Source organism: Triticum dicoccoides, chromosome 3B (genome assembly GCF_002162155.2).
Source record: "Triticum dicoccoides isolate Atlit2015 ecotype Zavitan chromosome 3B, WEW_v2.0, whole genome shotgun sequence".
NCBI classification, from domain to species: domain Eukaryota; kingdom Viridiplantae; phylum Streptophyta; class Magnoliopsida; order Poales; family Poaceae; genus Triticum; species Triticum dicoccoides.
Window position 1 is genome coordinate 226,534,718 of NC_041385.1, and position 14,246 is coordinate 226,548,963.

Genomic DNA, 14,246 nt, shown 5'->3' on the forward strand with positions numbered 1-14,246 from the left:
AATTTTCGAGTCCGGCCGTTAAACGGCCGGACACGGCCAAACGCGCCCGGAGCAACATCAACCAAGACCACCTGGCACGTTCCGAGCACGCGTAGCAATGCGGCCCCAACCCCAGCCCTCGGATGATTGCAAGACCAACCCTCCGCGTACATCATTATGCTCTGGAGATACCATGGGCCTAGGGGGAGGGGCACGACCACAACAGACCCAGAGTGCGGCTCGACCACACTAGGGGCTCACAAGTGTGTCGCTCTTTTTTATTTTCTATTTTGCTTCTTTGTATACACAGGACTCCGTTCACCAGAGGCCCTGTCCGGCGGCGAACCCGCCGAACTCACGATGCAACAACCAGGGAGGGAAAAAGGTTGCGACGAACACTCAGGTGGTCTCCATTACGAGCATTAAATTTGAATATATACACCAGTCCGCAACCCACCCCTGGAGGGGGGACATGTTTATTTAGTCCAATCCCTTGCTTACCGCACTATTTGTATCATTCCGCACTCATAGCAGAATTCCTTGAATAAATAATGCATCACTTTTTGCCAGTAATTGCATTACTTTACATATATGTTCACTAATGACATCTCGCACCCGTATATTTTGGTACGGCCGAATACACCAGGGGCTTATGTTCCCCGCATTATGGTGTGATAAGTCCGAACACTTTCACAAGTGCGTCACCCCGAACTTATAGCATTAGATGAATCGGCTCCTAATCATGTCTTGGGTCAATAGTTGGGTCTGCCCGGCTCCCACGTTTTGGTACCTTACGCTCCGTTCTGTCGGCTAAGGTGGCACTGGGAGAACCACTGCGATTGCGCCCCGGTTGAGCTGGGCGAGCGCCTCAGTGGAGAAAGCTAAAACTGACTGTCATGATAAGGCGAGAGACTGGTCGCTGTTCGAGAGGTCTTTTCGAGTCCTTAAAGACTTATGCTGCTTCAAGCGAAGAACCAGATAATGTCAGGCCAAGGCGTCGATAGCGCCCCGAACTCGGTCTTCCGAATACTAGGGGCTTCGCCGAAATTTAAAATTATAGAATTCTATGGCTAAGTGAGAGTGTTCAAGCATTATAAGTCCGGTTGCCTTGTTCGTTGTGTTGAGCGCCTCCCTAGATGGACCCAAAAATGGGAACAAGAGTGCTCAAGTTTATCCCGAACACCCCAGCACTCGTGGCTTGGGGGCTGAAGCCGACGACTTGCCATCTCTCATTTTTTTATAAACGGCCGCATAGAAGGTAATATTTTAAATCAAACAAGCGTTGCTTAGCGCATATGAACAAAGTTTTCAGCGCACAGGATAATACATAGCGAGTCTACTCAATAATTACATCTCTGGGGCACTCATCCGGAATCTTGCGGGCACCCTTCAGGACAGTCTTATAGTACATCTCGGGCGTACGATACTCCTTGCCCACTGGCGGCGCGTCAGTGATAAGCCTCTCCACATCCAGGCTGCCCCAGTGCACCTTTGCGCGGGCAAGGGCCCGATGAGCGCCTTCAATACAGGCGGAGCGCTTGATGACCTCCACCCAGGGGCACGCATCCACCAGCCGCCGCACGAGGCCGAAGTAGCTCCCAGGCATGGCCTCTCCAGGCCACAGCCGGACTATGAGGCCCTTCATGGCCTACTCGGCTACCTTGTGGAGCTCGACCAGCTGCTTCAGCTGGTCGCTAGGGGGCACCGGAAGGCCGGCCTCGGTGTACTGAGACCAGAAGACCTTCTCCGTTGAGCTCCCCTCCTCGCCACGGTAGAATGCGGCGGCATCGGATACACTGCAAGGTAGATCGGCAAACGCCCCTGGAAAGCTCCGAATTCGGGTAAGTGTCAGGTAGTTTACATTAACATGCTTGCCTTGCATGAAAAATGCCTTACCCGCCGCTATTTTCTTCACATCCTCAACCTCCTGAAGGGCCTTATGGGCCTCGGCCTTGGCGGCTTTGGCACTTCCGAGAGCCCAGGCAAGCTCGGACTCTCGAGTCTTTGAGTCGCGCTCCAAACTCTCATGCTTTTCCATGAGAGCCAGGAGCTCTTGCCGCACTTCCGCCACCCGCGCCTCCTGCTTCTCTCGCTCTGCCCGTTCCGCGGCCGCATTGCGTTCGGCCGCGGACACAGCCTCCTTCAGGGTTGCCACCTCGTTCGTGGCCCCTGCAATACCCACGTTATCCTTGTTATTTTTATTGCAACCTAAATCCTTTTCTGTAAGGTAACTATTCAAAGTGGTGTTACTCACCTTCTTTGTCATCGAGCTGCTTCTTGGCACGGCCGAGCTCTTGCTCGGACCGCTCGAGGTCCTGCTTCAAAGCACCGACCTTCGCAGTCAGTGCGGCAGAGGTCAGCAGCGCAGCCTGCAAACCCATATTGACATAATTTTTAGCAACCCTGCGTATATCTTTTTAGATCCTCAGTCCGGCTTTTCTTTTCGAACACCGAACCGAGCATCAGGGGCTACTGTCTATGCGGTATTACATTACATAATTTTAACTTCTTACCTCAAAGCCTGTTAGAAGGCTGCTGCAGGCTTCGGTCAGCCCGCTCTTGGCGAGCTGAACCTTCTGAATCACCGCACTCATGATAGTGCGGTGTTCTTCCTCGATGGAAGCACCTTTGAGCGCCTCCAACAAGTTGTCCGGCGCCTCCGGTTGGACAGGGGCCGCCGGCGTCACGGTCTTGCCCTTCTTGTAAAGGGGCCGCCTGCCGAACTCCAGAACCACTGTGGGTTCCGGTGTGGAGTCCGGCGCAAAGTCCGGGAGGCTGCCTTGCGGCGCCTCCGGAGCCTCCCCCTGATGGGTCCCTTCCTGGGATCCCACCTCGGCGTCCTCAGCGGCGCGAGGGGTGGAGGCATTCGGAATGGAATCCACATCCGACGGAGCCAACAACCCGCTCGACGAAGTGGGGAGATCATCGTCGGCCGGACTGCAGGCAGTATGCGGCATTAGAAGGACACTATGTGACACAAAAGAAATTGCAGATCATTCAGAATTAGGATACTTACGATCTTGCCGGAGGCCTGGCCCTCGAGGGCCACTCTTCTTCGCCAACGTTGGCGTTGGCGGAGCTATCCGCGGGAATAGTTCTTCCCCTCTTGGACCCTTCGGCCTCCCCTGTTGGGGAGGCCTTCCTCTTTCTCTCTCCCTCCTCTGGGAGAGAGTCTTCTTCCTCCTCCTCGCCTTCGGGGGAGGAGTCCGCCTCGGAGTCGTCGAACACCTGAAAACGGGAACTCTTTCGAGTACCCGTGGCCTCCTTCTTGGCCTTCTTCTCCGGCACCACATGCGGTGCCGGAACCAGCAGCCCCGCTAGACGGGCGTCTACTGGGTTTTCTAGCATGGGAGCCGGGCAGATGATCTTCTTGGCCTTCTTCATCCAGTCCTGTCAAAGGAAAAGGAAGATTGAAACCCACATAGGGTCAAACTATTGAAAACAAGTGTCCCGTAAAGGGGTAGAATCACTTACCTCGTCAGCTGGTCGCGGCGAGCGAAATCCGCGATCTTCAGTAGCGGATGCGGGAGCTTCGGCGCCCTTGAACAACACTCTCCAGGCACCTTCGTACGTCGTGTCGAAGAGCCTGTTCAATGCCTGGTGCTGTGCCGGATTGAACTCCCACAATTTAAATGCCCGTTGTTGGCAGGGGAGAATCCGGCGGATGAGCATGACTTGGACCACATTGACGAGCCTGAGCTTCTTGCTCACCAGCTTCTGGATACAGGCTTGGAGTCCCGTCGGCTCCTCCGGACTACCCCATAGCAAGCCCTTCTCTTTCCAGGAGGTGAGCTGCAAAGGGATACCAGATCTGAACTCGGGGGCCGCCGCCCACGTAGGGTCGCGCGGCTCGGTGATATAGAACCACCCCGATTGCCACCCCTTGACGGACTCCACAAAGGCCCCTTCGAACCAGAGGACGTTGGGCATCTTGCCCAACATGGCGCCTCCGCAATCCGCTTGAGTGCCCTTCACTACCTTCGGCTTGACATTGAAGGTCTTGAGCCACAAGCCGAAGTGGGGCTGGATGCAGAGGAAGGCCTCGCACACGACGATAAACGCCAAGATGTTGAGGATGAAGTTCGGCGCCAGATCATGGAAATCTAGGCCGTAGTAGAACATGAGCCCCCGGACAAAAGGGTGAAGTGGAAAGCCCAGTCCGCGGAGGAAGTGGGGAAGGAAAACGACCCTCTCATGGGGCCTGGGGCCGGGGATGAGCTGCCCCTTCTCGGGCAGCCGGTGCGCGATGTCGCTGGAGAGGTATCCGGCGCCGCGCAGCTTCTCGATGTGCTCCTCCTTAACGGTGGAGGCCAGCCATTTGCCTGCCGCTCCGGACATGGTCGAAGAAGGTCGAGGCGAGACGCACGGACTTGGGCGATGGAGCTCGAGAGTGCGCGGGGATGGATAAGCAAAGGAGGAAGAAGGTGTAGGTGAAAGGTGGATCCTTATCCCCTTATATATAGGCGGACGAAGACTATGCGTCCCCACCGGCCTAGTAAAACTCGCTTATCTCCCAAGCGCCACCATCAATGGCGCGGTTGGGTTACCCACGTCCGTATTGATGAGAATCCCGGGATAAGGGGAACACGATCTCTGCTTCGACAAGACGTGCCAAGGAAACCGCTTCGCTAAACGCGCTGAGGTGGTATAATAAAAAAGATTCAAGTAAAGACTTGGTAGTGGCGTGACGTCACGCTCCAAGATACGTCAGCAGATTGAACCTGTGTACATGGTATTCTCTCTACGGTGGAATGTGGAAATTATTTTGCAGAGCCGGACACTATCCTGGTGTTCACAATCTTCTATGGATTATTCGGAGGAGGAACCCGCCTTGCAATGCCGAACATTATGCGCGCCGGACTCATTGTCATTGAAGCCAGGTTCAGGGGCTACTGAGGGAGTCCTGGACTAGGGGGTGTCCGGACAGCCGGACTATCATCATCCGCCGGACTCCAAGACTACGAAGATACAAGATTGAAGACTCTGTCTCGTGTCCGGATGGGACTTTCCTTGGCGTGGAAGGCAAGCTTGGCGATACGGATATGTAGATCTCCTACCATTGTAACCGACTCTGTGTAACCCTAGCCCTCTCCGGTGTCTATATAAACCGGAAGGCTTTTAGTCCGTAGGACAACAACCATTACAACAATCATACCATAGGCTAGCTTCTAGGGTTTAGCCTCCTTGATCTCGTGGTAGATCCACTCTTGTACTACCCATATCATCAATATCAATCAAGCAGGAGTAGGGTTTTACCTCCATCGAGAGGGCCCAAACCTGGGTAAAAACATCGTGTCCCTTGTCTCCTGTTACCATCCGCCTAGACGCACAGTTCGGGACCCCCTACCCGAGATCCGCCGGTTTTGACATCGACACCAGGCACCAGCCTCTCAGCGCATCTTCAAGCAGTTTGCTCATGAGGTGAATGCAGTCCTTGTCAGTGTCAAAACCGGCGGATCTCGGGTAGGGGGTCCCGATCTGTGCGTCTAGGCTGATGGTAATAGGAAGCGAGGGACATAATGTTTACCCAAGTTCGGGCCCTCTCGATGGAGGTAAAACCCTACTTCCTGCTTGATTAATATTGAAGATATGAGTAGTACAAGAGTAGATCTACCACGAGATCGTAGAGGCTAAACCCTAGAAGCTAGCCTATGATGGTATGATTGTAATTGTGATCGGCCTTCTAAGGACCAACCTCTCCGGTTTATATAGACATTGGGGAGGGCTAGGGTTTACATGGAGTCGGTTACAAGGAAGGAAACACAATATCTGGATCGCCAAGCTTGTCTTCCACGCAAAGGAGAGTCCCATCCGGACACGGGACGAAGTCTTGAGTCTTGTATCTCCACGCTTCAATAGTCCGAACGATGTATATAGTCCGGCTGTCCGGATACCCCCCTAATCTAGGACTCCCTCAGTAGCCCCTGAACAAGGCTTCAATGATGATGAGTCCGGCGCGCAGGATTGTCTTCGGCATTGCAAGGCGGGTTCCTTCTCTGAATACTGCAAAGTGGTTATCGAACATGTAGACAGTGTCCGGATCTGCAAGATGATCTTCACATACCATAGCATAAATCTGATCCGCTGGCAATCTTCGTACGTCATGCCCTTGCATCGTGGTCTGGTCCAACGCGAACCGGCGTTTCTTGCCCCACCTCGACTCGTGTTGCGAGGCGGTTTCATTGGCACGTCTCGTCGAGGCAGAGATCGTGTTCCTCTTATTACGGGATTTTCCATTAATATGGGCGTGCGTGACCCCACGACGGCCGTTGGTATAACTCCGTGTGTTTTTAGATAAGACTCAAATGGACACACCGAGGACTCTTGGTATTCACCCCCTTTATAAAGGGGTCGAGGCCTATGCCTCTTTTCCACCTTCCTCGCGCCTTCTCGCACCTCGAGTTCTAACACCCGAAACCTAAGCTTCAACACCCCAGATCCCCCAATATGTCCGGATCTGACCCTCAAGGCCGGTGGGTGGCCTCCTCGATACAAAAGGAAGACATCGCGAAGCTTAGGGAGGTCGGATACCTGACCGCCGACATCCAGCACAGGCTTCCTACTCCAGGGCAGGTCATCCCTACATCAGAGCCCAATGAGTGCGTTGTGTTCGTCCCTCACTTTCTCTGCGGCTTGGGCTTCACCCTCGACCCCTTTGTGAGGGGGCTCATGTTCTACTATGGGTTGGATTTTCATGATCTGGCTCCGGACGCTATCCTCCATATCTCGTCGTTCATTATCGTGTGCGAGGCTTTTCTTCATGTCACTCCACACTTCAGCTTATGGCTCAAGACCTTTAATGTGAAGCCGAAGATGATTGAGGGGCGACATGTGGAGTGCGGAGGTGCCATAATAAGCAGGAACGCCGATGCCCCATGGCCAGAGGGTTCCTTCCCAAAAGTATCCGATGTATGGCAGTGGAGGTGGTTTTATGTTACAGCTCCCAGGGGCACAAAGTGGGTAGCCGCCCCCGAGTTCCGCTCGGGCCCTCCGCCACATTTGGCATCTTGGACCGACGTAGGACGGAATTGGGGGCCCGCTGGTGATGTACCAGTACTACAGAATCGCATCCGAGAGCTTCTTGAGAGGGACATTAACCTTATCAGCATAATGCAAATGATGTTAATCCGACGGATGTTGTCGTGCCAACGCCGGCCTCTCCGGATGTGGGAGTTCAATCCGGAGGGTCCGTGGACTGTCAAGCACTTCTTCAGCTTGAAGCTCAAAGGGATGTGCAAATTATTCTTCGGACCGAAAGTAGAGTGTCCGGACACCACCGAGGATGCGGGCCTAAGCTGCAATCGCCTAGATACCCAAGTAAGTAACCTTGATACCGGACACCTTGTTTTTTATTTGTCGCAATTGTTTATTCCGAAATTCATCCGTGGCCAGGAATGGCTCAGCAAGGCAGAGAGAATCAGGTGTCCGGCGCCACTTCCCGAAGGCTCGCCTGGTCCCACCGTGGCCAAGATGCTTGACCGGGTACTCAGCAGAATGCCCTCAAGGAAAGACAAGGGGAAGGACAAATAAACTGAACTCCACACGCTATGCATCCGAACCGGGGGAATTGTTACCTCCCCTAAGGAGGATAATCGGGGAGGGGAGGCTAAGGCCTCCTCCCCGCGCGGGAAGAAGAAGGCTTCGGAGGCAGAGATGCCCAAACCAGGGAAAAAGGTATCCCCAGGGGGCCTTGCCCCGACGGGCACCCTCACCGCGTCGTGCCCGCCAACGGGCCAGCCCTCCATCGAGCTGTAAGTCAATCGTTAATTTGAAGGTACTACGTTTCTTCTAGATTAATAACCGGGATTCGTCTTTTGCAATCCGGCTAGCAGCTCTTCTCAACAGAGTTCGTCTTTGGGGGATCTTCCTCCGGAGATGATGGAGAGCGAGACCCTACCCACTTCTCCGACTCATGAAGCGGACGACACCGAGGTGTCATCACGGAGGAGTCCGGATTTGCCGAAGCCGGAAGCCAATGCGTCAGCCGCCTTGAGCCCGGAGCGTTTGGCTCCCACGGGGGGTGATGGGAAGGGTCCGACACAGTTCAATGTCTGACTGGACGTACTGACAGGCCTACTGGAGTGAGCTGCGCTCTCAGAGGAGCACCGTTCATTAATGAGCACGGTGCTCAAGAAGATTTCATCCGCTACAAGTGAATGAAGCACTTACAAGCCTGCTCAGAGGCTTTGAGGTATGTAGTGAAGAATACACTTATTTTTTGGCTGTGAGGCACGCTCTAGGTGTGTTCCATATAGATAGTAGCCCCTGAGACTCTGGTTGCCCGCCCTAGGCGGCAAACGGGGATCATAAGCCAATGATTATGGTGCAAATATGCGCAGGTACCTGTGGGTCCGGCCGCCGGCCAGTCCGTTGAAGTTGCCGAACTAACGAGGCAGATTGGATCGATTGATGCTGATATCACGCTGGTGAACGAGCGGCTGGACAAATCACAAGGTATGTGCTCTGCCTTCCTTTGTATAGGAAAATATGAAGGTGGCATGATATTAATGTAGTGTGTTTGAACTGCAGATGGTGCTGCTGCCGTGGAGGCCCTGCGGGCGGAACTTGCCCAGGCCAAGGAACAAGCTCGGGTTAGCAATGTGGCTGCCCTAAAGGCGGCTGAGGAATTGAGAGCCGAACAGGCTGCTCATCGCCGAAGCGAGGAAAAGATAGCCAAAATGGCTGTGGAGTTAAAAAAATGCCGCTGACCGGTATGAGCTCCTTAAAAGGAGCATAAGGATAGTTCAGCCGACCTGAACAAGGCACTTAATGCCACCAAGGAAATACAGACCGAGCTTAGGGGTGCGCGGGAGGAGCTTCAACAGGGCGGTAAAACTGCGGCTGGGGGCTCGTACTTGCTGCGGACAAAGTTTTTTGATCCGCAGTACGCTCCCCTGGATGGACGCTGGAGTCCTGCGGACGCGTATGCGGATTTGGCGAAGAATACAGCTGACGCTGCTAGATTCTTCGAAGATCAGGGTGATAATGAAGTGGAGAAGCTTTTCTGGTCGCAATTCAATGCTCCCACTCGCCCGCTGCCATTAGGTGACAAGATGGCTGCTGTAGTGGAGCTTCACAGGCTGTCCGGGCTTGCAATGCGGTCTGTAATAGACCATCTTTGGCCGAAGGGGCCTAAGCCGGACAGTTACTTTGGCTTGGTGCAACAGTTCCTTGGGGCCGTGCCTCGGATCGATGCCATGAGGAGGTCGGCGTGCATAGAAGGTGCGTGAATGGCTCTTGCCCGCATTAAAGCCTATTGGACGAAGATAGAGGCCACCATTATAGCGACCCAGGATCCAGCGGGGGGCCAATATCCGGCCGAGCACTACTTGGCGCACGTCACAGAAGGTGCCCGCCTAATAGAGGCGCAGTGCTCGAAGAATGTTTTGTTCGAGTGACAAATCAGATCATTGTAAAAACAATGTTATTTTGGTTGTGAGGCTACATTTATATTATTTGCCTCAAAGTACTGTTGTGTCTCTTGTGCGACCGTTTTTTGTATATATATACATGTAATCCGAAAGTTAGCAGTAGTTGGCTTCAGCCCCCACGCGTATAATGTGGGGGTGTTAGAGAAAAATATGCATAATCACACTTGATCCAACGTCTTGGTCCATTAAGGAGGTGATCGCACGTCGAACTAGGTAACCGGACTATATAGCTATAACGCTTTCGCTTAGCCATGGGAGTCTATTGGCGGGGCTACTATGTAGCCCCTGGTACTTTCGCGTGCATCCGAATACGGGCGCGTGTGTACATGACCGGGAAACGGTCCTTCGTTAATGCGGAGGGATCCTAAAGATTCCGATAAGTCTTTGAGTGGTTGAACAGTCTCTCGATGTATCATGATAGTCAGTTTTGTGCTTTCTCTACTGAGGTGCTCGTCCGGAATAACTAGGGCACAATCGCAGTAGTTCTCCTTTGGCCACCTTAGCCGATAATAACGGAACGTAAGGCGGCAAACCCAGGAGCCGAGCAAACGCAACATTTGACCAAAGACATGATTCGGAGCTGATGCATATAAGGCCAAACTCGTGACACCGAACACTCCTGAAGGTGTTCGGACTTTATCACAGACGATGGGCTCAAGAATGCCCATTTGTTATAAATCCTGTGTTTCCAGGTACGTGCGTTAACCTGTCGTGGTGAAATGCCAATAAAGGCAGTATCCTCTGTGGGTATGGTACCCATGGGATGGTTAAACAACAAGAGGCAATAGAAAAGGTTTACACAGGGGCTTAATCTAAAAAGAAACATGTTGAACGGGGCCCTGCTGCACGTCTGCGCCTTTGTCTCCGTTGTGCCGTATCCTGGAAGGGTATCGCGTGAACGTTGTGTGGAAAAAGGAAACTCGTAGGAGGTACAATGTATGTATGCGATGGATAGTAAAAGTGTAAGATGTTGGCCTACCAATAAGGTTGAGCCAAGTGTGGGGTTGTATTAAATATTTATAGCCCCTGGTGTCCGCTATGGGATTACATATACGGTGCCCTGGTTCAATTTATCATGGCTACCGGACTCGTCTAACCGTGTCTTTGGTCTTAATAATAACCAGTCATGTTTTCTGATATTGGAGGCCGCTTATAGTCCGGCCACTAGGGCCGTCGCGTGTTCCTCTGCGCGTGAAGAGCGCTCTGTGATTCCACTAACGGTGATGACGCCATGTGGACCGGGCATCTTGAGTGTAAGGTAGGCATAGTGTGGCAATGCATTGAAGCGGGCGAAGGCCGTTCTTCCAAGCAATGCATGATAGTCGCTTTGGAAGGGTGCGATGATGAAGAGTAGTTCTTTGCTTCTGGAGTTGCCTAGAGAGCCGAATGTTACCTCCAGTATGATGGAGCCCCTGCTATAGGCTTTAACGCCTGGTATCACCCCTTCAAAGGTGGTGTTGCTTTGACTAATTCTGGATTGGTTTATCCCCATCCGGCGAACAGTGTCCTTGTATATTAAATTGAGACTACTCCCGCCGTCCATGAGGACACGGGTGAGACGGTATCCGTCGATTATTGGGTCAAGCACCAAGGCCTTTGATCCTCCGTGTCGAATTCTAGTTCGGCCATCCAAGTGATCGACAGTGATCGGACAAGACATCCAGTAGCTGGGTGTGGGTACGATGGGCTCTATGTCGCCTGCGTCTCTATGCGCGCATTCATGCCTTCTCATGGATGTGTGAGTCCCGTGGATCATGTTCACTGTTTTAACCTCTGGCAAGAATTTTTTTCTGTCCCCCAGTGTTCGGCTGGCGAGGTTCATCCTCGTCTTCACTTGGTGTATCCCTTCCCTTGTGTTCGGCATTTAATTTGTCGGCCTGCTTGAAGACCCAGCACTCTCTGTGCGTGTGCTTCGCAGGTTTGTCAGGGGTGCCATGAATTTGGCACAGTCTGTCTAGAACTCTATTTAGACCAGACGGTCCCTCTTTATTGCCTTTAAATGGTTTCTTTTGCTGATCAGGTCGAGAGCCCCTGAATCCGGCATTAAGCGTTGTGTTATCCGGGCTCTCTTCCTTGTTTTGGCGTTTGTTTTTATTACGCCGTGGCTTCCTGTTGCCATCCGTTATTTCGGATGTGCTGGGGTCGTTGCTGCCTTTACAGGCTAGCCAGCTATCTTTACCCGCACAAAAGCGGGTCATAAGGCTTGTTAGGGCTGCCACTGTCCTTGGCTTTTCTAGGCCGAGGTGTCTGGCGAGCCACTCGTCGCGGATGTTGTGTTTGAATGCCGCTAAGGCTTCGGCGTCCGGACAATCGACAATTTGATTCTCCTTAGTGAGGAATCTGTTCCAAAGCTTGCGGGCGGACTCTCCGGGCTGTTGGATTATGTGACTTAAATCATCAACATCCGGAGGCCGGACATAAGTCCCTTGAAAATTGGCCCTGAAAGCGTCTTCGAGTTCCTCCCAACTCCCAATTGAATTTTCGGGGAGGCTTTTCAACCAGTGTCGAGCTGGTCCCTTCAACTTTAGGGGAAGGTATTTGATGGCGTGGAGATCATCCCCACGAGCCATGTGAATATGCAGGATAAAATCCTCGATCCAGACCCCTGGGTCTGTCGTTCCGTCGTATGCCTCTATGTTCACAGGTTTGAAACCTTGTGGGAATTCATGGTCCAGTACTTCTTCGGTGAAGCACAGGGGGTGAGCAGCCCCTCTGTATCTGGATGTGCTGTGGCATGCGGTCGGCTGTTGTTGTGTCCGGTGTTTATTCCGAACTGGTATTTGATTAGCGTAGTCGTTTTGGTGACCACAGTCCCTCGTCGGGGTGTGTCCTTTAGATCCGTGGATGGACCTAGTTGCGCCAGCCTTCTTATCCAGGTGCTCGTGTAGATCATGTGCGGCGTCGGTGGCTATTCCGTTGCGGTTGTGGAGCGGAACGTTGGGCCTCCTGGTCGTATTAGTCTTTGGTGGAACGGCCTCGTCGTTGAATTCTGGCAGTAGCTTGCGTTTTGGATAGCTCTTTGTATGGCGATCGTTGCCATATCTTTCTTTAGTGTCTAGCACTTTATTCCATATGCGGTTGAGCGTTTCCTATGCAGCTTTGAGCCGTTGCTTCTACTTCTTCAGACTTCTCGCTATGGCCATAAGCTTTCTGTGGAGGTTATCTCCTCACACGCGTTCTTCCGGAATGATGAATGCATCATCGTCCGGACTATCTTCTTGTCCTGGGCCGATTTGATGAACTCGTCCCTCTGGATCATTGTCCTAGGGCGTCTGCTCCGAACTGTGTTCGGCGTGACCTGGTTCGTCCTGCTACGTCACTAGTTCTGTATGGTCGTTGTTGCCTTCGGGGTTGACCGAAGTATCGATCCTTCTGGCGCTCTTGCGGCTATTTTTACTGTTGCTGGACTTGGAATGGCGTCTGCGCCGTTGCTTTGGCTTTTGCCCAGGGGGTTTATCTTCCGGATTGTCACCGTTGTCCTCCTTGGGCGTATCCACCATGTATATGTCGTGTGATGAGGCGGAAGTCCGGCACCCCATAGATTCTGAATCTTCTCCTGCATCGTCGTCCATACCGTCGATGCATTCGGAGTCGAAGTCAAGCACGTCGGTTAAATCATCAACCGTGGCTATGAAGTGGGTGGTGGGTGGGTAACGAATTTCTTCGTCGCCTGCTTCCCACTCGAGCCGAACATAGTTCGGCCCGGAATTTTCTGTCAAAGAGAGAGTTTTTAACAAATTCAGCATGTCGCCAAAGGGCGAGTGCTGGAAGATATCCGCAGCGGTGAACTCCATTACCGGAGCCCAACCTGGCTCGACTGGCCCGGGAGTGCGCGGCTAGGAACCAACATCCGGATGCGAATTCGGGGGTCCGACGTCACAGGCCACCACAGAGGTGAGACCCGTGTTCGGCTCCACCGCCGATGAGTGTGCGGCCTGTGGGACGGGGTCCTGCCCTCTGTCTTTAGGCAGCACAGCCCGCTCCGGATTTAGATCCGAGGCTACTGGAGGGGTGGTACCCCGAGCTTTGTCCGACAGCAGGTCTAAGCCGTGCTCGTTGTGACTGTCCGGTGCTCCTGGCATGGGCCCGAATCCGTCGAAGATCAAGTCTCCGCGGATGTCCGCTATCGGAGTAATGGGCCACGGGTAGGCTAACCCGAGTCCCAGAACCTTTCAAGACATCGGGGCAAGCTGCGCCCCTCGAGTCCCAGAGGCAACTCCAAGATAAGCCGAGTCCCAGAGGCGACTGCAAGACAAGCCGAGTCCCAGAGGCGACTCCAAGACAAGCCGAGTCCCAGAGGCAACTCCAAGACAAGCCGAGTCCTAGAGGCGACTCCAAGACACGCCGACTCCAGGCCGGCGACTTCCGAGGTGGCCGGCTGTAGGGAGTCGGCCTGCAACTCCAACCACCCTGTTTAATAAGGGCAGGCATGGCCACAGTGCGCCGTACCGACGGAGATCTCCGTCCGGCGCGGTACTGTTGCCATGCTAGCCCTGACATCAGCCCTTGGGGGCGGGGCTTTGTGCCCACGACGGCCTGTCTGTACGACCCGGAGACGGCGGGCCCCGCCGGTCAGCGGGAGTGTAGAAGACGGCGAGAGCACCACAAAGACGGACCAGTTGGGAGTCGGCCCCCAGGAGTCGGCTGGCCCCTCCCACGGGCCCCACACGCCATTAACCAGACGCGACAGGGAATGGCAATAGTGATCGCCCGTCAGGCGGCGGCACTGTCGCCATGACCCCATGACCAAGCCAGCGTCATTAGAAGCACGTCTACAGTAATCCGCAGCCGGCGAGACCCGCCCGCGGCGGACAAGGGCTGTCGGCCCCGTACCAG